Here is a 26,072-nt window from a genome sequence, read left to right on the forward strand (position 1 = left end):
TTTTTTTTAAGTTCAGGTTCTGATTTGTCCTCAAAATGATATATTTTGAATATCTACAATTGATTTTAAAAATCTCAAAAAAAATTTCCATTATCTTTAGGAGATTTGAAAAATGTTACCTTTTTTTAATACCTAAAGGTCTTCCTTTGTCCATAGAAGACATGGGGCTAAAGTATTGTCTATTTTTGTCCAACAATATTTCCCTAGCTTCATATTTTCATACCTTTCATGTAACAGTCTTTCTTCAAATATAAAAAAAAATCTCCGACGCTGCTCGTGCCAAGCCAAGCTATCCCCAAAACCCCGCTCCTAAAATTAATTAATTACCGAGATTTTATTTTAACATCTAATCTGCTATCACAACATCCATTCCATCTCCGCTTTGTGGGTTAAACGTGCCAGTCTGTTTTTTTATTGTTGGTGTTTTTATTGGTCTTTTTGTCAACTTTGTTTTTTTTTTTTTTTGGACAGATTTTAATTTTTATGTTTTTTTTTCTCCGCGAGTTTTTATTAATTATAATTCACTCATCACCAGACCTGTTTTGTGCAAAATTCGATTTTTTTTGTGAATCTAAAAATAATTTTCGAAAAAATTGTGTACAAAAGATACAAACACGTTTCCCTACACTTATGAATATTTATATATAATTTATGGATCAACAATGCCGGTTTTTGTTGTTTATTTGAAAATTTTGAATTTTTTTTTCAAACTGGCAGAAAGTTAGATTTTGAAAAAAATCAAGTAGACAGACAAAAGTGACTGGCCGGCTTTAAGAATTGATTTTTTTTTTTGCAAAAAAAACCTATTTCAATTGATGACTTCACAAAATTGGGGGAATTGGAAATTTCCTTTCTATGTTTGCTGGGTAATGATTCTTCCCATCAATAATCCATCACTTACGACCAGGCGGCCAGCCAAACCTTTTTTGTTTGGTCAATTGTTTCACAACATCTTAATGATGATCGCCGCCAGTTGCCGTAAATCAAACAACAGCAGTTTCAACACCATGTTCTCCTATACCAAAAAGTGATTAATGAATCAAAACATGTGGGGCACACTCTTATTCGTGACACCTTAATCCAAATAATCGAAGAATTAGAAAAAAAAAAAAAATATTAACCATTATTGCATTTCGAATTCAATATTTTTTGTCTATTTTTAAAATTTCGATTTTTTTCGCATTCAACACAAAACTGTTGACAAATGATAAGTTTGAACTAATATTATTGTTTCTTATCAGCAAATTGAGTTTACTTATATGAGTGTATACATATTTGATAATACGAAACGCTTAAAAGGCAACACAGTGGGGGGAAATGAATGGGAAAGTAGGCAAAAATTAAAAAAAAAAATCGCTATAGAAGACCTTGAGGTCTTCTATACTACCTTAGAAGACCTTGGTCTTCTAAACTACCATAGAAGACCTTGAGGTCTTCTAAACTACCATAGAAGACCTTGAGGTCTTCTAAACTACCATAGAAGACCTTGAGGTCTATGGATCTGTAGAAGACCCTTAGGTCTTCCATACGCCATAGAAGACTTTGGGGTCTTCCATACTACCCCACTATAGAAGACCTTGAGGTCTTCTACACCACCATAGAAGACCTTGAGGTCTTCTACACCACCATAGAAGACCTTGAGGTCTTCTACACCACTATAGAAGACCTTGAGGTCTTCTACAGCACCATAGAAGACCTTGAGGTCTTCTAAACTACCATAGAGGACATTGAGGTCTTCTATAATATCATGGAAGACCTTGAGGTCTTCCAAACCAGCATAGAAGACCTTGAGGTCTTCTAAACTACCATAGAAGACCTGGAGGTCTTCTATACGCCATAGAAGACCTTGAGGTCTTCTAAACGCCATAGAAGACCTTGAGGTCTTCTATACGCCATAGAAGACCTGGAGGTCTTCTATACTACCATAGAAGACCTTGAGGTCTTCTATACGCCATAGAAGACCTGGAGGTCTTCTATACTACCATAGAAGACCTTGAGGTCTTCTATACTACCTTAGAAGACCTTGGTCTTCTAAACTACCATAGAAGACCTTGAGGTCTTCTAAACTACCATAGAAGACCTTGAGGTCTATGGATCTGTAGAAGACCCTTAGGTCTTCCATACGCCATAGAAGACTTTGGGGTCTTCCATACTACCCCACTATAGAAGACCTTGAGGTCTTCTACACCACCATAAAAGAATTTGAGGTCTTCTACAACACTAAAGAAGACCTGGAGGTCTTCTACACCACCATAGAAGACCTTTAGGTCTTCTACAGCACTATAGAAGACCTTGAGGTCTTCTAAACTACCATAGAGGACAGTGAGGTCTTCTATAATATCATGGAAGACCTTGAGGTCTTCTAAACCAGCATAGAAGACCTTGAGGTCTTCTAAACTACCATAGAAGACCTGGAGGTCTTCTATACGCCATAGAAGACCTTGAGGTCTTCTATACGCCATAGAAGACCTTGAGGTCTTCTATACGCCATAGAAGACCTGGAGGTCTTCTATACTACCATAGAAGACCTTGAGGTCTTCTATACTACCTTAGAAGACCTTGGTCTTCTAAACTACCATAGAAGACCTTGAGGTCTTCTAAACTACCATAGAAGACCTTGAGGTCTATGGATCTGTAGAAGACCCTTAGGTCTTCCATACGCCATAGAAGACTTTGGGGTCTTCCATACTACCCCACTATAGAAGACCTTGAGGTCTTCTACACCACCACAAAAGAATTTGAGGTCTTCTACAACACTATAGAAGACCTTGAGGTCTTCTACACCACCATAGAAGACCTTGAGGTCTTCTAAACTACCATAGAGGACCTTGAGGTCTTCTATAATATCATAGAAGACCTTGAGGTCTTCTAAACTACCATAGAAGACCTGGAGGTCTTCTATACGCCATAGAAGACCTGGAGGTCTTCTATACGCCATAGAAGACCTGGAGGTCTTCTATTGTCCATAAAAGGCCTTGAGGTCTCCTATCGTCCATAGAATACCTTGAGGTCTTCTATACGCCATAGAACCCCTTGAGATCTTCTATATTCCATCGAAGACCTTGAGGTCTTCTAAATTACCATAGAAGACCTTGGGGTCTTCTATACTACCATAGAAGACCTTGAGGTCTTCTATACTACCATAGAAGACCTTGAGGTCTTCTATACTACCATAGAAGACCTTGAGGTCTTCTAAACTACCATAGAAGACCTTGAGGTCTTCTATACTACCATAGAAGACCTTGAGGTCTTCTAAACCAACATTGAAGACCTGGAGGTCTTCAAGACGCTATAGAAGACCTGGAGGTCTTCTATACGCCATAGAAGCCCTGGAGGTCTTCTATACGCCATAGAAGACCTGGAGGTCTTCTATACGCCATAGAAGACCTGGAGGTCTTCTATACGCCATAGAAGACCTGGAGGTCTTCTATTGTCCATAAAAGGCCTTGAGGTCTCCTATCGTCCATAGAATACCTTGAGGTCTTCTATACGCCATAGAACCCCTTGAGATCTTCTATATTCCATCGAAGACCTTGAGGTCTTCTAAATTACCATAGAAGACCTTGGGGTCTTCTATACTACCATAGAAGACCTTGAGGTCTTCTATACTACCATAGAAGACCTTGAGGTTTACTAAACTACCATAGAAGACCTTGGGATCTTCTATACTATCATAGAAGACCTTGAGGTCTTCTATACTACCATAGAAGACCTTGAGGTCTTCTATATTACCATAGAAGACCTTGGGTCTTCTAAACTACCATAGAAGACCTTGAGATCTTCTAAACTACCATAGAAGACCTTGAGGAATTGTCTTCGATATCCTATACAAGATCTGGAGGGTTTCTATAGCAAGCATTCTCCAATTCAAGTCTCCAATTTTTTATAGAAAATCTGAATGTGTTCCATTTTTAAATAGAAGATCAAGAGGCCTTTTTTCTATGAAATGCCTAGAGCTCTGCAATTCTCTATCCTAGACCTGGAGGTTATACTTGGAGGTCTTTTATTTTCTATAGATTTTCAATAGAAAGCCTTGAGATTTTTTATAGTCCATTAAAGACCTTGAAACCTTGGTCTCCAGAGTTCCTGAAGAACTTCGTAATTATTTGTTATTCCCCTAATCTGAAAAGATTTGAATCATGCTCATTTAATAAAAACGCCATACGCAATCGCTTACACGTTTGTTTTATCGCATTTCCGATATCTTTATTTCTCCCAAAAAATATACAACTGTCGAATATTTATTTAGCTGTCACCAGCCAGCCAACTGTGACATTATTGTTTGATGCTGAAGTTAACCAGCTAGGCATGTCGTTAGGGCAGCATCGGCCGTTGAAATACAAATTCGTGGGAAATTTCCGTAACTGTATATCGAGATAACAAAACGCAAAACGTTCTCCAATTTCGCAACGCATTTGTTTGCCAAAATGTTTGTTGGCAATCTATCGACAGTTTACAAACAAACACTTTCAAACCAATTTCATTAAAGATTAAGGCGAAGAGAATACAAATCGTTTTGAAATTATTTTTCAAACAACCGCAAAGAAGGTTGAGTACCCTCGAATGAGAACCACGTCATGCTGCTGCGAAAACAAACAAAATATTTAACGGAAAATCTCAAGGAGTAAAAATAAATATTGAAAAACATGATCGCACCTAATTTGAAGAACACAGTTTCTTGTGTGAAAATTAAAATACAATTTAACCGTGAATTTTTGTTTAGGTGTTCCGAAAAAATCCATTAACCGCTAATTAACCAGAAGCGCCAGAATGTATTCTGAGAACAAGAAGAACGTGCCAAGAACTTTTATAACTTTTGGATAAATAAATCCATGCAGTGAGGCACATGGCAACAACACTAAACTGGCTAATTGAAATGATTTTTACTTGGTAATAACCTTCAGGTCTTTTATAGAGAATGGTAAACATTAGGACAATCTAAATGAGAAAGAATACCATCAGGTCTTCTGTGGAGCATAGAAGGCCTTCAATGGCGTAAAAACGTTTTCTATGCCTCCAGGTCTTGTATAGACAATAAAAGACTTCAAGGACGTCTATAGACTATAGGTTACCTCCATAGACGATAGAAGACCTCCAGGTAATCCATAGACGGTGGAAGACCTCCAGATATTCTATACACCGTAAAAGACCTCCAGGTTTTCTATAGACTGTAGAGGACATCCAGGTCTTTTATAGACTGTAGAAGATCTACAGGTCTGCTATAGATAGTATAATACATCCTGCTCCTATAGAGGCAATAAGACCCCCAGGTCTTCTATAGACAACACAACATCTCCAGATCCTCTGTAGGCTAGAAGGTAAAAGACTGTCCAGGTTTTCTATAGATAGTAGAAGACCTCAAAATCATCTATAGACAGTAGAAGACCTGTAGAACACGTAGCGTTCTTTATAGCTAATATAAGAACGCTACGTGTTCTACAGGAAATAGAAGACCCCAAGGACATCTACAGACAATTGAGGACCTCAAGATCTTCTATACACAATAGAAGGCCTCAATGTCTTCTTTATCGAACTCCAGGCCTCTCCTATAGCAAATAGTAGACCTCCACACCTCTTATATAGCGAAAAGAAGACCTCCTCTATTGACAATAGAAGACTTTCAGGTTGTTTATAGAAAATAGAAGACCTCCAGGTCTTCTACAGACTGTGAAAGACCTGAAGATCTTCTATTTCCTATACATAGCAGAATACCTCCTGCCTGAAGGCAATAGAAGACCTCCAGATCTTTTATATACAATATAATACCTCCTGCTCCTCTATAGGCAATAGAAGACCCCCAGGTCTTCTATAGATAATAGAAGACCTCCAGGTCATCTGTAGACAATATAAAACTTCCAGGTCACCTATAGACAGTAGAACACCTTCAGGTCATCTATAGACAATAGAAGATCTTCAGGTCTTTTATAGACAATAGAAGACATCTAGTTCTTCTATAGACAGTAGAAGACCTGAAGATCTTCCATGTCGAATAGAAGACCTCAAGGTTTTCCACGGTGTGTATAAAACATCAAGGTCTTCTATGGACAGTAGAAGACCACCAGGTCTACTATGGATAATATAAGACCTCCAGGTCTTCTATGGATAATAGAAGACCTCCAGGTCAATAGATTACCCCATGGTCTTATGTAGACCGTAGAAGACATCCAGGTCTTCTATAGACAATAGGAACCTCCAGATCTTCTATAGACAATAGAAGATTTAAAAGACCTCCAGATTTTCCATGTCGCCTAGAAGACCTCTAGGTCTTTTATTTCGTCTCGAAGATCTCCAGTTCTTGTATGGTGTATAGAAGACCTCCAGATCTTCTATGGCCTATAGAGGAGGTCTCCTAGAGCTATTCTATAGCGAATAAAAGACCTCTTACACTTCTAGACCTCGATTTCTTCTATGGACTGTAGAAGACATCCAGGTCTTCTATAGATAATAGGAGACCTCCAGGTCTTCTAAGGACAAAAGATGACCCCATAGTCTTATATAGACAATATAAACCTCCAGATCTTCTATAGACAATATGGCGTCTAAAAGAGCTCCAAGTCTCCTATGACGTATAGAAGACCTCCAGAAGACCTTCATGTGTTCTATGGACAAAAGAAATCTTCTATGGCGTATAGAAAAACATCAGGGTGGGAAATAGGCAACAGAAGCCCTTCAGGTCTTCTATGGTTTATAAAAAAACGTCAAGATGGGGAATAGGCAATAGAAGCCCCCAAGGCCTTCTATAGCGAATAAAAGACCTCAAGGACTTCCATGGTGTATGGAAGACTTCAAACTGTTCTATGGCGTATGGAAGACCTCCAGATCCTCTATAGATAATAAGAGAGCCACAGAGTTTTGCTAGATCTTCTGTAGAAAATACAAGTCCCCTCTAGGTTTCGTTTCATAGAAAATAGTAAACCTTAAGCTTCTCCATAGGAAATGGAAGAAATCCAGGTTTCTTATAGAAAATAAAGGCATTCAGGTCGTCTATGGAAAATTAAGACTTTCAGGTTTTCTATTGAAAACAAAGGCTTTGAGGTCTTCCAGTTCTGAGGATCATTTTTATAGAAAAGTTACTGTTGGGGACCTTTTCTCAAATTGGATGAGATTCAGGGGACCCTTAAAGAAAGGATATTTTTAAGACCCTTTCTTAAGAAAAGGGTGTATCTGTAGGCTCTGCCTTAAAGGAAGGATATGTCTAAGTACGTCTTTTTCATTAATAATTGTATCTAAGAAAGAAAAATCCCTTTTAAATTCCTTTCTCAAAAAAGATAAATTTAAGATACCCTTTCGAAGAGAAGGTGTACTTCTTAATGAAGAGATTTCATTGATGAGTTGTGAATGAAAAGCAAAACTTTTTTCTCTCCATTATTTCAGCTTAGATTTGAATTCTATTTGAAATTCCCCTGATCCAAGCAATGCTTATCATGTTTCGTAGAGATGTTTTATTTTCTTCTTGTTTTTGTTGTTGTTGTTTTTTTTTGCAACAACAACGACAAAATCAAATATTTATTTTGTTGTACTCGTCGACATTTTTTTTTTGTTTTTTTTTCTTTTTTGGATTATTTATTTTGCATTTTTTCGCACTTTTATTTATTCAATATCAATAACGAAAAATATATAATTTTATAGTTTCCTCTTCACAGGTACGCTTCATTGTAGTTTTGCATTATTTCTTATTAAATAAATATTCAATATTTTTTGTTGTTATTACTATTATTGTTGTGCATTTTGAACTGAACAACATTTCGTAAATTCCACATGGACAATTTGAAAATTTTTATTATTGTTATTTTTGCGGTTGTTGTTATTGCTGTATTGAAATAGCGCATTTTTGTGCGTTTTTCAGATGTTGAAAAAAAAACAATTTCCTCGCAGCTAATTTTTCATATTTTTTTTTATTCAATTTTTTCTGTTGTTGTTATTGTCGTTTTTAGTTATTTTTACAATTCTTGATCGACATTCTACACTTGGTGTTGTTGTACAACATTTTGCGTTGAGGTGTCGAGTTGTTGTTGTTGTTGCTGTTGAATTTCATTGTCAGCAGCAAAACAACCGAGCGACCGACCGGTGGCTTAGTTGTGTCCGTTTGAATGTTGTCACTTGGCTGCTGATTTATTTTGTTTTAGCAACGAGAAAAGAAAAACAAAATTTCGAAAAAATACAAAACAATTTCAAACATTTCTTTCTTTCGAAAAATTTTCAGAATTTTTTTTTTCTCAAAATTTTCTTTGTTTCATTCACTCACTTTCAGCAACGCGAAATTCTTTCACTTAATTTACAAAATAAAAAAATTTTGCATTTTTGCATTATTTAATTTCTATTTTTTATTTATTATAACTTTTTTTTCTCTCTCTCTCTTTTCGAAAATAATTCAATACCAATTCAACACAATCGGATTTTGATTGGAAACGCCTGAAAACAAATTTGCATTGACTTCTTTTTTTCGAATCGAAAAGCCAACAAAAAGTCAAAGAACGAGTTTTTTACATTCGTCGTTCACCCAAACAAACAGAACAGAATTTTCGTCAACGAAACAACCGAGCGACCATCGACGATTGACATACGAATGAAACCGTCCGTTAAACGCTGCGATCAATGAGAACGTTCGTTAGAAACTGAAAATTTTTGTTGTTTGGCGGTGTTGCGATTGTGGGAGAGAGAGAAAGAGAGAACGATTTGTCATACAAAATGAGTGGGAGAGCGGCGGGCACATATAGAGTTGCATAGAGTTGTTGGCCAAAAGCAAAATTCACTCAAAACAACAAACATGTGCTATTCGTTGAGAATAGGGCTGCTAAGCTTCGTTTAGAGGAAAAAATGGTTAAATTTTAAAATGAATTTATCAAAACAGGAATTTTTGAGAGTTTTTAAATTCTTTATCAAACTTTAGAAAATAAATTCTGAAAAAATAAATAGATATAAAAATTTCTCTTCGAAAAATGTCCCAAATTTCTTCGAAAGAAAAAATAAAACAACACAACAATCTATCCGATAATTATAATTCTGAAGCATGCTAACATAATGAGCCTCTTAAAAGCTTACAAATTATTTACACGACAGTGTCCATATGGAATGGAATGTGTCGATGAGTCCATATTTCTAAGGCAAAATATACAGGGTGAGTTAAAAAAAACTGCAACAAGTTAAACGCCATAAGTTTTACATTTTTTTTTTTAAATTTTATTGAATGAAAGCAAAAAATGTCGGAAATAGCATCAAATTTTAGAATGACTTTAGATTCGTTCGAATTGGTCACCTTTGGCACGAATTATGGCCTTCAAACGGCCAATGAAACCGTCACACTCTGCCCGAATGTTGCTTTGCGGTATTTTGGTCCATTCCCGCCGAAGCGCTTGTTTGAGGTGATCGACATTTTGGCATTTTTTAGGGCCAACCATGCTTTCCAAAATTCTCCAGACACAATAGCCCAACGGATTGGTATCCGGAGATTTTGGTGGCCATGGTGCGCTGAAACTTCAGACTGCTGTCATTTCTAAGCCACTCGTCCGACAGTTGTTAAAATTATTCCGATGATAGCTCACTATATTGTTTACAAGCGTACAAAAGCATTTTGGTAAGCATTTTCCAGAAAAAAAGTTATTCGTGATGGAATTCAAGCGCGATAGTGTGATTTCTTTATATTTGGCTGGAAAACCACAAGTGACTATCGTTAGAGCACTCCAGCATTTAAATGTAAATAAATCTTTTGTGTCTCGTACCATCGCCCGTTACTGTGATACTGGTAGAGTAGTCCGACCGACGTCAAGGAAGTGGACTTAAGAAAACGGCAACATCAGCAGAAACGGTTCGAAAAGTAAAGAAGCGACATGATCGGAAATCCGCATCGCAGTTGCCGAAAAATGGCTCGTGAGCTGAACATATCGCAATATTCCATTCGGTAAATATTGAAAAATGAGCTCGGGATAAAGCCATTGAAATTTCAAAAAGTGCAAGAACTTATTCTCAAAGAGCTAAAGAGTTGCTTCGCTTGGCCGAAAGTTGTGACCTACCGAATTCTGTTTTCTCCGATGAGAAAACATTCATTGTCCAGCTGTTTGTAAAGAAACAACAAAACAAAATTATAGTGTTTTATTGCCAAAGAGGTCAGCTGAAAATGTGCACCTTCGGTTGGCCGGCCACCAGAACTCAAGCGCCGGCCATAGTAATGGTGTGGGCCGCCATAACAGCCGATGGTCGTTCTCCGCTCGTATTAATCGACCGTAACATCAGAAGAAATGCCGAACATTATCGCGAAAATATTCTGGAGGGTGTATTAAAGCCTTGGGCACGCAAACATTTTGGCCGCAGACCTTGGACATTCCAACAGGACTCAGCATCATCGCACTCAGCACGCGCCACCCAAGAATAGTTACAGAAATGAGGCTCCTCGCTTCATTTCCAGCTCACAATGACCACCAAAATCTCCGGATACCAATCCGTTGGACTATTGTGTCTGGAGTATTTTGGAAAGCAAGGTTGGCACTAAAAAATACCAAAGTGTCGATCACCTCAAGCAAGCGCTTCGCCGGAAATGGGCCAAAATACCGCAGAGCAACATTAGGGCAGCGTGTCACAATTTCATTAGCCGTTTGAAGGCCATAGTTCGTGCCAAAGGTGACCAATTCGAACAAATCTAAACTTAGTTTATAATTTGATGCTATTTCCGACATTTTTTGCTTTCATTGAATAAAATGTAAAAAATGGGATTTTCAAAAGATTAAAAAATCGGAATTTATTTCGCAATTGATGAGAGATTAGGACTGGTGGGGAAGAAGGGGTTTGTGGTACGAAAATCTGTGGTCCTATACAAGCACGTATGCAGGGAGGAAGCATAGTTTGGAGTTGTTTGATGTAGGTACCAGCAGGAGTGGTTTGATATGGCCCATCTTCGCTCTAGATCTAGTGCTTCAGATTGCACCTAGGATTGTTTGGCTTTTTTATACATTTTTGAAATGTTTACTATTTTTGGGGCACAAGAAGAGCAGACTGAAATTACTCATTTTCGACCTTGATCTAAGTTTGACAATGATATAAGGATGCATCAAGTTTGAACCGATTCTCTTCTTCGAGAGTTATTGTCTGAAACCGACATCCACCAAATAAATATTTTTGCCATATATAACCTCTTAGACATAGTACTGAGAGTATAAATATAATTAATTTAAAATAAGCATGGTAACCCTAGTAGAGAGTAATGTTAACAAGTGAGTGAACTGTGGGAGCATAACATTTGTATTGTGAGTTTGTCAAAATAATTATACTCAAAAGTGGGAGCATGGTGTTGGGGGGTCTCTGCAAAGCTACCAAAACAAATGACTAAACAATCATTCGCCACCGCCGGTAAGCAATAATAAAGCTATCCCATACAAGATGGCGCTGAAATGTTTCAACAAATTTCTATGTGGTGATCACTGATTTTGAAAGTGGCGCCCAATCGAAATGAAATATTTAGATGAATTTTAATTCTTCAAAATATAGATGACAATCTATCTATCTTCAGAGGGTGAGATAAAAAACTGCAACAATGTCAAACGCCATAGTTTTTAGATTTTTTTCTAAACTTTATTGAATGAAAGCAAAAAAATGTCGGAAATAGCATCAAATTTTGGAATAAGTTTCGATTTGTTCAATCGGTCACCTTTGGCACGAATTATGGCCTTGAAACGGCCAATGCAACCGTCAGACGCTGCACGAATGTTGTACAAAGACTAGAACGAACTGGTCGAAAGACCAGAACAAGCTTGTCGAAAGATCAGAACGAGCTGGTCGACAGACCAGCCTGGTTGATCTGGATGCCCCAAAGATTTTATTTTTTAGACAAGTTGGTCTGGCGGGCCACCGGGTCTATTTCCACAGACGAGTTGTGGTGGCGAGCCAGCGGTTGCGGTATAACTTCTCGCACTGTTTGGAATTTCAATCGCTTTACCCCGAGCTCATTTTTCAATATTTGTCGAATGGAATATTGCGATATGTTTAGCTCTTGAGCCATTTTTGAGCCATTCGACTGCAACGCGGGTTTCGACCAAGTCGCTTCGTTACTTTTCGAACCATTTCTGCTGACTTGATCCTTGACGTCGGCCGCGCTACGCTACCAGTATCACGGTAACGAGCGATGCTGCGAGACACAAATATATATTCACATTAAAATGCTGGAGTGCTCTAACGATAGCCGCTTGTGGTTTTCCAGCCAAATATAAAGAAATCACACTATCACGCTTGAATTATATCACGAATAATTTTTTTTTCTGGAAAATTCTCACCAAATGCTTTTCTATTCTTGTAAACAATATAATGAGCTGTCACTGGAATAATTTTAACAGCTGTCGGACAAGTGGCTTAGAAATGACAACAGTCTGAAGTTGGTTGTAGTTTTTTCATCTTACCCTGTAGAAGGGTGGAAGTCTTCTATTACGTCAGTCTTTAATGAAAACCTAGTATTCATAGACAAATATAAGTCTTCTGTTTCTAGATGGCCTTTAGAAGTTATTTAATTAAAAAAAGAACTAATAGGAGGCCTTCTATGTATGAAAATCCTATTATAGCTCTTCTGTAAAGAGCAGCCTTTCTGGAAGACGTTTTGTTATAGAATAGAGAAAATCTATAAAAATTAACAGCTACGAGATCGACTGCATGCATTGAAGGCTTATTTTTATAGGAGTCTTCGGAAAAATCTTTAATACATAAAAAGAAGACCCTGTACCTCTAGGAAGTCTCTATACCGATTACTTACAAATATCTAGAATAGTTGTTTTCTGCAGGCATTTTTCAGTGGAAGGTCTTCTTTATAATTTTTGAAAATAGAAACCCTTTTTATAGACTTTCTCTCTCAATAATACCGGATTAACGAAAATCCAGATCTTAACGAAATCCTTCACCATTTTCACTTTCTTTACCATTCAATTAAAACATAATTGCCTTACGGCAACTAATCACTGCATAAATTATCACCTGTTACATACGTCTCGCTTTGCGTTCTCTCTTTTCAATTCCTAGCTTGGGCTTGAACTTTCTCGTATATTGGCCCATAGTACGCGCAACAATACTCTTGAAAAGATATCCAATCAATTTCCTGTATCCTTGAATTATCTACAAATCGCATTAGAGACTATTATCCAAAAAATCCAAAAAAAAAAAAAAAAAGGAAAAAAAAAATCACTCACTCCATAACCACCAGTCTTTTCGCCAAGGCAAGAGTAGTGACGGAAACATTCACTTATGCGCTGCTTCCTTTTTAGTTTTTCACAACCCGCTTCCCATGGGAAATGGCCAGGCAAATATAATCAATCATTTAATGATGCTTTTAACATATCATCGTCGTCGGGTAGTTTATTTTAGTTTCGTCGGATGTTCATATGACAGTCAGACAGGCTTTCATAATCAGGCAAACTGTAATGAAACGATGTTGTTGTGTTTGTGCGTTTAATGTGAATATGTTTGCCATCATTTGACGGTAACACCGAGAGATAAGTCAAATACAGACTTAGCTGCTGAGCAACAATTTCAATATGTTTTTGAAAACGTGATAATATTTCATTCAATACATCTAATATTTCATTTCGATGTAATAAATGGAAGACTATTTTAAAGAAAAAGAATCCAAAACATGACAAACACATTTCACAACAGATTGGCCGTATCGTATGATTGATAAGTTTATGAAAAGAAAAAATAGTAATCATACGACACGAAGGACAAAGGTTGAACAAACTTTTGGGGGGATAAAGCAATGTTTTGTGAAAAATGGCTTTTTGATGGGGTTTCGTGTGAGATTTTAAATTTCTTACAATATATAAAAGATTTTCAGAGAGAGAGAGAGAGAGAGAGAGAGAAAGTTTCTTGCAAATGTTGAAGAACAACCGCTCCCGTTTTTATAGAGAGATGGTCTTCCGATTGTATTTTACAAAGGACTTCTACAAAACATTGTACATTAAAAAATTTTCTACATTTTAGCAGTTCTTAGGAAGAGCTTTTTACGAATTTAAAAATATCTCCATATATTTGAAGACCTTGCAAAGATATTCTATATAATAAAGGGCTTTTAAAAGGTTTCCGTGGGAAAGAAGATTTTTCAGTGATCTTCGCAAGGATAAAAGCATAGGTATTTTAAGAAAAAAAATTAGAAAAAATCCTTTGTAAAGTTTTCTTAAAAGATGTTGTATTGAAAGATCTGCAAAGGTTTTCTTTAGAATATACAGCTTTGAAATATATTCTATAACCAGTAAAGAAAGACTTAACGTCGGGCGGGGCCGACTTTATGTTACCCTACAATTAAAAGTTGTTATGGGAGTGTTTATGTACATCATGTAATTAATTTGTATCACCATTGTTCTAGTGCCATCACTGTACATAAACAGGCGTGCCATCTCTGACGAAAGCTGTCAACCCTTTGTTTTGTTCATTGTTTTTTTTTTTTTTTTTTTTTTTTTTTGTTTTCTTTTTACGCTCCCTTTATTTTTGTTCTGCCTCAACAGAGTTGAATTTGAAGTTTGAGTGAGTGCAGACGGAAAGAAAGAAACAGTTACCGATAACAAAACCAAAACGAATTTGTAAAACCGATTTATTGAAATAAATTAAAATTTATTATTGAACAAATAAGTGTTTTACTATTGCCTCATATCAGGCATATCAATAAACAGTGAATTTACTAGTGCCTCGACATAGGCGAATATATTAACGATGACTTTATTAGTGCTTCAACATAGGCGAATACAAACAAACAAGTGCCTTTTGTAGTGTCTCGACCTAGGCGAACAACAACCCGTACCTTTTCGCAACAAATCAACAGCGCCTTGGCTGTTACCAACAACATAGCCTACTGGAAGAATCATCTGCCTTGGAGTAGGATATTTCTACGGCCGGAGTAAGGTTTTGTATTGCAACATAACATAAGGTCCTTCGAAAACTATAGTCCACAGTCAGGCCAATATCATTCAAGGTAAAGGTACGTACCTACACAATTTTTATATGGAGATGTGCTTCCTTAAATTTCTGTCCCTAAATAACAACAACAATAAATAACATCCCATACCAATCCTCTCCCAAACCTATCCCTCCGTCGTCAAATGCGAGGTTGCAAAATTTCTGTAAAATAGAAAAACAGATTAGCAAAAAAATTAGAATCCCGTTACTTTTCAAATTGTTGTTGAGATAGGTCATGGCCACTTGTGTGCATTACAACAACAACAACACGCATGCTGATTGTCTACGCAAACATTGAGAGTGGCTGCTCGTTATTGTTGTTGCGATCGTTGAGAAGAGTTGTAAAAGAAGAGGAAAAGAACAACATAGAACGCAACACAGTGGTTCGAGAACAATTATTGGAAAAATTTGATTGTTATTAAAAGAAATTTTTCTACAAGAGGAAGACAATAAAAATAAATTATTTATGGAACATTATATAAATGCATGAAAATAATAAGATGAAAAGGTCCCGATTTATAAAAGATAGTTTATGATTTTCGAATTATTGTGCTAACAAACAGCACATTTGTTGAAACCGAAACACTGTTCCTGAAACAAAGTTGAGGTAATAGAAACAAAACAACCAGAATAACGGAAGCATAGAAAGAGAACTATGAAAATATAGAGGAATATACAATTTGAGATTATTACTTTCGCTCTCATCATCTCTTATACGTATGCACACAAAGGTGGGGAACATTTGTAGACATTTGAATATTGTGCCCCTTTGTATATGAGCAAATACAACTTTGTTTCTGTCCCTGGTTATTATGAAAATAAATTTGCTTGTGAATAAGAAATAACTGTCCCAGCGAATAATAAAATTTTATCGAACACAATTTAAAGGCTGGTTGTTAATTTTATATATTTCGAATAAAACTTGAAACCAATTCTTGGAAATTAGACCAAACACATTTCTCCCAAAAATAAATTAAAGAATCAATTTTCCAAATATTGATGATAATTCTGTCTCGAATGGGGAATATGATCACGGTCCCAAAGTATAATTATTTCGCATATTTGAAACTATATTTCCATAAAGATACAAAATAAATTCACAACGAATTTGAATTTGAAGATAGTTTGCCCCAATTTTGGAAATTTAATTGAGGAAAAAGCTACACTTTCTACAATTTACCATATTACTAATTCGTTGGAAAAAACAATCCATATTGTCGGCAAAGAGAAATAATACATATTTTTTATTACAAAAATATTTAATTTGCTGAACTGAGTCGAAACATTATGGGAATAATGGAGGAATTTTTAGTTCTATGTGAAGAAATAATATCTTTTGAAACTCAGCTTAAAGATGCTGATTTGAAAGAATATAATGATATGTCCCTAGATGCAGAAAAGCAAGAACTAGAAAACTTGTGGGAGGAATGGAAAATATGTTATAAAAAATGCATTTCTGACCCCGATTTTCAAAAAAAGGATAAGACTACAGTCAAAGGAAAGAAGATTGAAGTTCATAAAAGTTATATGAAATGCCTTACGCTTATAGGAAGCGCCAAAGAAAATATAAAAACTGCATCTTCAAGAATATCTCAAAAAATGAGTTCATCCATTTCGGTCCCACCATGCGATACTGAAGTATTTCATGGCGACTATTTAAATTGGCCTAGTTTCCGAGATTTATTTACTGCGATTTATGTAAATAATAAAAGCTTAGCCCGGTAGAAAAATTATACCACCTGTTCCAAAAAACTAGTGGAGAAGCCAGGCAAATTAACCAACACATACCTTGACTGATGAGGGTTTCGATATTGCGTGGGAAAACCTCAAAAATCAGTACGAAAATAAGCGAATATTGATAAATAACCAGTTGCGAACTATTTTTAATCTGCCCCAATGCTCGCAAGAGTCATCTAGCACTCTGAAGAAATTACAAAGGGATATAAATAATGCTATTTCGGTCTTGAAATTATATAAAATAGATATTAGATCATGGGATCCAATTTTCGTATTTCAATGTTCTTCGAAGTTACCAAAACTGACTCTGTCCCTATGGGAACAATCAATAGCAAAAAAAACCGAAATGCCTTCCTGGGAAGAATTAAATGTATTTTTAACGGAACGATTTCAAGCACTGGAGAGCGTGTCTGATATATATGGCCCACAAGGCTCCCGATCGTTTTTGCCCCAACCTCAAAAATTTCACCATTTTGAACGATCAAAAATTACAAGGTTCACCATACTAAAGTTAACACTCAAAAATGTAATTTATGTAAAGGAAATCATATTTTGCGTTCCTGCCCCAAATTTTTATGCATGGATTTTAGAAACAGAATTTCAATTGTCAAACGTGACAAACATTGTATTAATTGCCTAGCTTACGGGCACATAGTGACAAATTGTAAGAGTGAGAACACATGCTCTAAGTGCGGTTTGAAGCACCATACGCTATTGCACAAACAAAACTGTCCCAACAGGGAGAATTGAGGCAAAGAGATGATGTAAAAGTTTCACAGTCATCTCAAACAGATATACAGTCCGCAGATTTACCTTCAACCTCTGAAAATATACGAACATACCATACTTCGGTAGCCAACAAAACTATGTTGGCGACAGCTTGGATTAATATTGTCAATAATGGAATGTCTCATAAAATCAGAGCTTTAATCGATCCCTGTTCGGACGATTCTTTCGTATCTGCACGAGTGCAAAAACTATTAAAGTTACTACTGTGCCAATCGAGGCAGAATCAGTGGGCTTGGCGGTGAACGTATAGCAAAATGTTGTAAAGTAGCTATTTTTAAAATTTCATCAACCAACCAAACTTCTCAATAGAAATTGATGCATTAGTAGTGCCTGATGTCACTGGAAATGTCCCAACATATTCGTTCAATAATGTGAACAGAGAGGAATTACCTAAGTTGAATTTTGCGGACCCAAATTTCTACGTGAGTGGTCCCATTGATATCCTCATAGGAGGAAATTTATACCCATTAATTTTACTCGGTGGAGTGAAACATGGTATATTAGGATCGTTAGTTGCCCAGGAAACTGTTTTTGGATGGATCGTAACTGGCCCTACGAGTAATAAAACCACACGACACACAATAAGAGCATCTCATTGCACAAGAGTGCATATTGACAAGCTACTGTCCCGTTTTTGGGAAATCGAAGAAATTCCCATCAAACAAACTGTATCTGAAGAAGATGCAATATGTGAAAATATATATACATCAACCGGTAAAACGGAACACTGATGGTAGATACATAGTTGATTTGCCATTTAAATCTGAAACGCCGTCAACATCGGCTCTTAGTTCTAACAGATATGTGGCCCTTTGTCAGTTTCTACGCAACGAACAAGCAATGTTGAAAAAACCAGAATTTAAATCGATGTATGACGAAGTCATGCATGAATATCTGTCCCTGGGACCTATGGAATTAATACAAAAATCTACTTCAAATTCTGACCCTTGTTTTTATCTGCCTCACCACGGAGTATACAAGCCTGAAAGCGCTACAACAAAACTGAGAGTGGTTTTTAATGGATCATGTCCAACGTCAACTGGTAAAAGTTTAAATGATTTGCTATATGTTGGTCCCATACTCCAAAAGATATTATCACAATCATTATGAATTGGCGTCTGTACAAATTTGTTTTCAATGCAGATATATCTAAGATGTACAGACAAATAATATTAATCCCGAACACGCTACTTTCCAGCGTATCGTTTATCGTTCTTCCCCTGACGAGGAAATAAAAGAGTATCAGTTAAAAACTGTAACATTCGGTCTCAATTGTGCCCCGTACCTGGCATTGAGGACTTTATTACAACTGGCCCAAGATGAGGAACATAACTTTCCAATGGGGGCAACAATACTAAGAGACAATATGTATGTGGATGATGCACTTGTAGGGACACATTCGATTCCTGAAGGAATTGCTGCAAAACAGCAATTGATAGACATTTTGAAATCAGCAGGATTTGATCTACGAAAATGGACATCCAACTGTAAAGAAATTATAAAAGATCTTCCCTCGCAACCATCTTCTCAACGGAGAATTCCTTGATTTTGATGATAAAAGTATGACAAAAACGCTAGGAATAAGATGGAACGCTAAGACAGATGCATTTTATTTCGTGACAGAAAAAATAATAAACAAAAATTCATTTACGAAAAGAGAAGTTTTATCGATATATCTCGACTGTTTGACCCATTAGGGTGGCTTGCCCCGATTATCATAACCGCAAAAATATTTATGCAACAGTTGTGGTTAGATGAAATACAATGGGATGATCATTAAAACCTGTCTCTCTAATGAAATGGAAATCCTTTTTAGAGAATATGTCAACATTGACCAGATTAAAATACCACGATGGGTGAAATATTCACCAGAATGCACAATAGACATACATGGATTTTGCGATGCATCAGAACTAGCCTATGCAGCAGTACTGTATGCAAGAATACAAATAGGAAACTACATTGTCTCGAATTTATTGGTGTCAAAAACTAAAGTAGCTCCAATTAAGAAACTTTCGCTACCCCGACTAGAGCTCTGTGGAGCTCATTTGCTTGCGAACTTAATACACGTTTTTTCTGCCCCAACTGTCTATCAACGATCATACAGTGCACCTTTGGTCAGATTCAACAATAGTCTTAGCATGGCTTAAAAAACCATCTCACACTTGGACAACGTTTGTAGCCAACAGGGTAGCAAAAATTCAAGAGAAAGTCGGTGATAATTGGAGCATGTTTCTACACATGACACCCCGCTGATCTAGCAACCCGGGGGGGACCCCTTTAGAATTAAAGGAGGCAAATCAGTGGTGGTTTGGACCAAAGTGGCTCCAACAGGCACAAGAATTCTGGCCCTCGAATATAAATATTCCCGATATTCATCTGGAAAAGAAAGCTTCACAGACTCATTTAGCTAGATCTGCGGAGATTGAACAAGCTAAAATACCGAAAATGATAGTCTTGAACCTCATTTAAACACCTACATCGTCTTACAACAGCGATACATTCATTGGATATGTCGAAAGGTTCATTAAAGCCAATCAACCTGCCACGAGGGAAACGTATAATTATGAAAACGTGAGATTGTCTTCGGATGAACTCTCGGCTGGTCGAAAACGACTTATTAGGCTATCTCAAATGAGGTATTTCCTGAGGAATACCAATCACTGTCCCTAAAGAAGTCAATTGATAAGAAGAGTCTCTTCTCACACTTACGCCCTTTTTGGACAATGACAAATCATTAGAGCCAATGGACGACTCGGGTCCACCATGTCGTTGTCTTATAATGAAAGACATCCGTTTATTCTGTCCCCGAAGAGCAAGTTCACGAAACTCTATATAGCATTTATTCATGAAATGACATTACATGGAGGACCGCAGTTAATGATGGCACCATACGATTAGAATGTTGGATTATTCGGGGAAAGAATTTAATCAAATCACACATTCATAATTGTGTCAAATGTGTTCTGTCCCGTAAAAGTTGCAAGGACAACTGATGGCAGCTTACCACGAGAGAGAACAACTCTAAGTAGGCCTTTGCAATACGGAGTTGATTATGCTGGCCCATTCGATCTCAAAACTTTCTCAGGTCGAGGATGCCGAATCGTTAAAGGTTACATCTGTCTTTTTGTCTGTCTCGCCACCAAAGCTATTCACCCTAGAAGCCGTGAGCGATCTCTCTACTCCAGCTTTCATGGCGCTTTGACTCGTTTGTCTCCCGTCGTGGCTGTCCAAATAAAATCTTCTCCGATAACGGTCGCAATTCGTTGGAGCAGCTCGGGAAATCAAAACTAACTTCAGAAAAGTCATATCCGATATTAAGGAAAAGGCCATATCACATTTTGGCCAACAAAAATTAGAATGGCATTTCATACCTGCGTCTGCCCCACATATGGGAGGATTATGGGAGGCGGGTGTGAAGAGCTGTAAGAATCACCTTAAAAAGATCGCAGGTCAAATTCATTACACTTATGAGGAATTCAGCACAATTCTAGCCGCCATTGAAGCCTGTCTCAATTCACGGCCTTTGACCCAACAGTCAGAAAATATTGATGATCTTACGGCTCTGACTCCTGGTCATATTCCTGACAGGCTGTTCATTACTTTCCCCAGCAGAACCCGAGGAAATTCCTACCCAAAACAGCACTCCTGAATCGATGGGCGTAAGCTTAAAGTTGTTCAGCAAGAATTCTGTCGTCGGTGGAAGTCCGACTATTTGAAAGAACTTCAAAAAGAAATAATGGAAATACCCATCACAAAACTTAAATCTAGGTGATTTAGTAGTTCTGTCCCAAGAAATGGGAAGTCCGAACGAATGGCGATTAGGACGTGTAATTAAACTGTATCCTGGCCAAGATAGGCATGTTAGAGTGGTCGATCTAAAAACCGCTTTGGGAGTGATAAGACGTCCCGTCCATAAATTGATTTTGCTACCTCGATCGCATTAACGAAAATACATTTCCTGTCCCCTAGTCCTTCAATATCCCATATTATCTTTTAAATGTAACATAAACTAATCGCTTATTATACTACCCTCAGGAAGATGTCCCCCTTTTTGGAAGAATATCGCTGCCCCATCTGCACGACACGTCACTCCCTTAGACTATGCCGATGCTTTCTGGCCATGCATCCAACAAACAAAGCAAGATTTGTAGAGGAGCATAATGCATGCGAAAATTGTTTGGGTCTTTCGCACCCCTGGAGAATTGCCGTAGCGAAGACGTGTGTCGCACTTGCTGGCGTAGGCATCACACACTTCTGCACCCGCTGGACGCCACCAAATTTCAATGGCTCCAAATGACAGCTCTTGCCCTCATACACCGTCCAGGGATGACAGAAGATAGACGAACGATGAGTATTTTGCTCGCCCCCAATAGCCCGAATAGCTACATGCTCCCTCCATACTGCAGAATGCCATTTGAAATGGATTACGATATACCCCAGTACGACGTCCAAATTACAGACAGGCATAGTGAGGTGAGAACACTAACAACAAAACTTGGAGTGGGTGAGCATGTACGCCGGTCACTCCCCCATCCCATTGTGTTCCTGCAGCTGTATGGAAACGATACGACGTCGAAGACGTGGCGGATCCCTCATTTTATTTACCCCGGATGCTCAATTGTTCTCGGAAGCGATGTATCAAAATACATATATTTAGGGCTTCCTCAAGAACACAAAGACTTCCATATGTCCAAAATACTATTTTTGGATATGCCTTCTTTGGGGCCTTGCCAACCGACCATGATAGCGCAGCTTTGGAGGAGACGTTCTTTTCTAAGCACGATGCATTCCGACGACCATAGAAGCTGTTTCGTCTTATTGATTTTAAACTTGATTCATTTTAAGTACGGTATTTTTTGAAAACAATTGAATTTGCTCTTTTTTTGTATTTATATAATTTAGTTGATATATTATCTCTTGCCCCGAGTGGGCTGAATTCAAGTTTATTTTATACCTTTTTGATTATTATTTTTTTTTTTTTTTATTTTATTAATAGATTTTTTAATATTACAGTTACAGAAAAAGTAAATGTATTACAAAATTAAATCTATAATACAATTGGCTAGCTTTATGCTGTAAGCCATTAAAAATTATATAATTTTCACCCAAAAAATATATATGTAATAATATTCAATAGTTGAATTCATTTAATATTAAATTTCTATCTTATACAAATTTCTAAATACTTATACAGCGATTCGAATTAGAGCCATTTAATATCATACACACCTCACTTAAGTAAGACAAACCTTTCCAAAATATGCCATTCTGTATTGATTGTATATCGGGCAAGTGCCAATAAAGTGAAAAGTGTTTTCCTCTACGTTCAAGTTGCACATTGAGCAATGGTATCAGTATTTCTAAAACAGCTAGCGTTTAATTTCAGTAGACCACCTCTAGCTTTTATGACTAAGCTAGCCGCTCGCGCAGATGTTTATCTGTTAGGCTTGATATTCGATCATATTGCAGATGGGCATATAGATCGTGATGTTGAGAAAATGAGGCTTCTGTGAAGAATGTTTGACGTTCTTTCGCGACCAATGCAGACAGTATTTCCTTCCAGAAGTGACACATAGGACACATTGATCGCTGGAGGAGAGTAGTTTAGTGATAAACAAAGGTTGGACCAGTCTTTGACCCAACTTATATCGCGGCGTAAAATTTCTTCGGCTAAAATTCGTGGAGTCTTAGGGTTAAGGCGTAGTATTTTATTAACATAACTGAAATGCAATTTTAGTGAAGTAACATAAAGAGTATTCCAACCTGTTTCAATATAAGCAAGTATTCGGAGTGTTTCTGGTAAAATAATACTCTTTTAATAAAAAAGCGAAACAGTTTTTCCATATCGTCGTTTCTTTTATATCCCCAAACTTGTGCAGCGTATAGCATTATTGATTTTGAACAAGCATCAATATTTTAATGCTTTTACGTGATATCTCTTTGTTGATAGATATTTTGACCATGTAGAGTTTATAGCTATTTTGGAGGCAGAGAGCTTGTTTTTTATATGCTTATTGAAAGATAAGTTATAGGACAAATCAACTCCCAGGTATTTATAATTATTCACAATTTCAATATCCTGATTGTCAAAATGCCAATTAAGGTCTCTTGAAATTCTCGGACCTTTTCTGAAGACAACTATTTTTGATTTTGCGAGGTTGACCTTAAGGCTCCACATGAGGCAATAATCACATAGTACGTCAATCATTTCTGTAGTCCTTGTGGCGTATTTGATAATATGACAATATCATCAGCATAGAGTAAGATTTTTATGTTGGTATTTGCAACATAAAGTCCGCCGGGAGAATATCGTGTAGATCATTTAGGTATAGTGAAATAACATTGGACTGAGGATACATCCCTGCTTTACACCCGAATCTACAGGGAAGACTGGAGTAAGTATTTCCGTCCCATACTCTACTTACAGAACATTCATACATTGCTTGTAAAATTCTTAAAATTTTTGATGAAAGACCCATGGTAGACAATTTATAAAATAAACTGTTCCTTGAATGAGGTCAAATGCCGACGAAAAGTCCACAAAAAAAGCAATGTATGTTTGTATGTTTGGTTGTTTAGTGAGACAATATTGGTTAGATTAAATATATTATCAACCGTAGAGTACTCTTTTCTGAAACCAGCCTGAAATTCGTTTAAAATGTTATTTCTAACACCCAGTGTATTAGTCGGTTCAGAATGATATTACAAAATACTTTACATAAGTATTTATGAGAGACAAGCCCTATAATTCGTAACAACGTTCTTGTCACCTTTTTTGTGCAATGGAATTAGAATGGACCTCTTGAATGATGATGGTATATCCTCATGTAGAAATATGTAATTGTAAAGTGACAGCATGTAATTGTGTAAACAAGGAGGACCATATTTGTAGAACTCATATGGGATTCCATCATCTCAGGTGATTTGCTAAGTTTTAGCTTTTTAAAACAGTGTTAAGCTCGCATAATTCGAAAGGGGAGTCCAAGAAAGGATCGAACCAAGGAGGCATACACCAACTAATTTTTTGGTCGTGACTATCCAACAGTAATACGCTAAAAATGCTTCACAAAATCATCCGCCCTGAGATCACCTATATCAGAAATGCTACGATCTTTTAATGAGTTGGACATTGCCACCATCTTTGCTACATGTTACATATTGCAGTTTCCTTAATTATTGTTGTGGTATTTCATTTTGTTTGTTTGCACACATTTTGAAAGTTTACACGGGAGCTGTAATATCTATGTCTATTTTTCTATCGAATGATTACTCCTATATTCTTTTAAATGTTTGCGCATAACAGTCCTGAAACGGTAACCCGCCAGTCGAACCATTTTTGTCTTGGTACAAAGTATTTTTTCTTGGGCATTTTTACATTTGCAGATTTTATATTGGCAATAACTACATTGACCATTTCATCGACTGAGATCTCATTCAGATGGAGGTATTACATAATCGGTTGGAGAGATTTTCTTGGTAACTCTGACAATGGCTATTTTTCCAATAGAGTCTATCTAAACCATTTTGAGTGTCTATATTCAACCTGACTGAGGAAATCTTCATTTCAAGGCATAAAGCATATGGTCGGAGAAAGGTTCTGATGCAATTTGAAATTTATTGACATAAGTAAGGAAGTTTGACGAAACAAAGCAATAGTCTATAACGAGCTTCCCATAACACCACAAAAACTGAAATCGCCAAAATCATCACCGTTGTCCTGCCGTTAAGTACAATGCCCCCAATATCTTCAATAATGTTTAAAAGTTTCCTCCCTTGTGAGTTATTGTGTTTGTCTTTGGAATTTCTCTTACTGTTAAAATTAGAAAATCGCGTAGAAATTTCTTTCCAATATTTGTTCTTCGCCAATACGAGCGTTAAAATCACCAATGATGCAAAAATTTGTAGGGTTTACATTCTGCAAGAAGGTGCGAAATTTTCAGCCTCATTTTTCCAATCAGTACAGCTTAATATTTTGGAATAAAATGAACTTTATTTCCGTTAAAATTGGCAGATAAGATTATTTCATCCTGGATGTTTATGAATTAAGAATGAATTTATTCTGGATAACTTTTTTAAGCCGTACAGACAACCCCCGCGAGCTCGACCAGCGTTATTCACTTTTTTTGGCATCACCCATTGGATACAATAGTTTCGAAAGTAAGATGAAATTGGGAACGTTTATTGTGCACCACATGAGTTTCAAATAGGAAAAAAATTTCAAATTTGTTTAAATATGTTATAAAATTGCCGAAATTTAGGAGTTATTGAAATTTGCTACGTTTATGATAATAAATCGCATTTATCAAATTGCTATTGTGTAAAATTATTGGTTTTTTTAATCTTAGAATTAGAGTGTAAAACGTTGTAATCGCTATTACAGTCGGGCCAAAATATCGGATAAGATTTTTGCATCTAACTCAGAAGAAGCCAATAGGTTGCCATTTGACCAGGAGTATCTCTTATCATTTATGAATACACAGAATTCACCCAAACGTACTTTATATCATTCTTATGCGCCAAGGATTTGGCAAAACGACGAAGATGTAACGTGTATTCAATTCATCAGGGGTATATCTTTGTGTACCTATATTTGTTGCTCCATTAATTTTCTTTTGCAGATAAAA

General features: G+C 36.7%; 1 protein-coding gene across 4 annotated transcripts in view; it reads right to left on the reverse strand.

The window, feature by feature from the left end:
- LOC101890508 (atrial natriuretic peptide receptor 1) overlaps nucleotides 1-26,072 on the reverse strand; it is a 292,597-nt gene that overhangs the window by 109,540 nt on the left and 156,985 nt on the right. Inside the window, exons 1-2 of one of the 4 annotated variants that reach the window (XM_059123410.1) lie at nucleotides 8,488-8,610; nucleotides 8,379-8,412 (exon numbers count right to left, since the gene is read on the reverse strand). The exons of 1 other annotated variant lie outside the window; for it this stretch is intronic. The gene's annotated coding sequence lies outside the window, so the exon portion shown is untranslated. Of the gene's footprint in view, nucleotides 1-8,245; nucleotides 8,621-26,072 lie in introns of those variants that run through there. 2 more of the 4 variants (XM_059123408.1, XM_059123409.1) reach the window with 2 other exon arrangements.

The sequence above is a fragment of the Musca domestica genome, unplaced genomic scaffold (genome assembly GCF_030504385.1).
Source record: "Musca domestica strain aabys unplaced genomic scaffold, Musca_domestica.polishedcontigs.V.1.1 24, whole genome shotgun sequence".
In the NCBI taxonomy this organism is placed as follows: Eukaryota; Metazoa; Arthropoda; class Insecta; order Diptera; family Muscidae; genus Musca; species Musca domestica.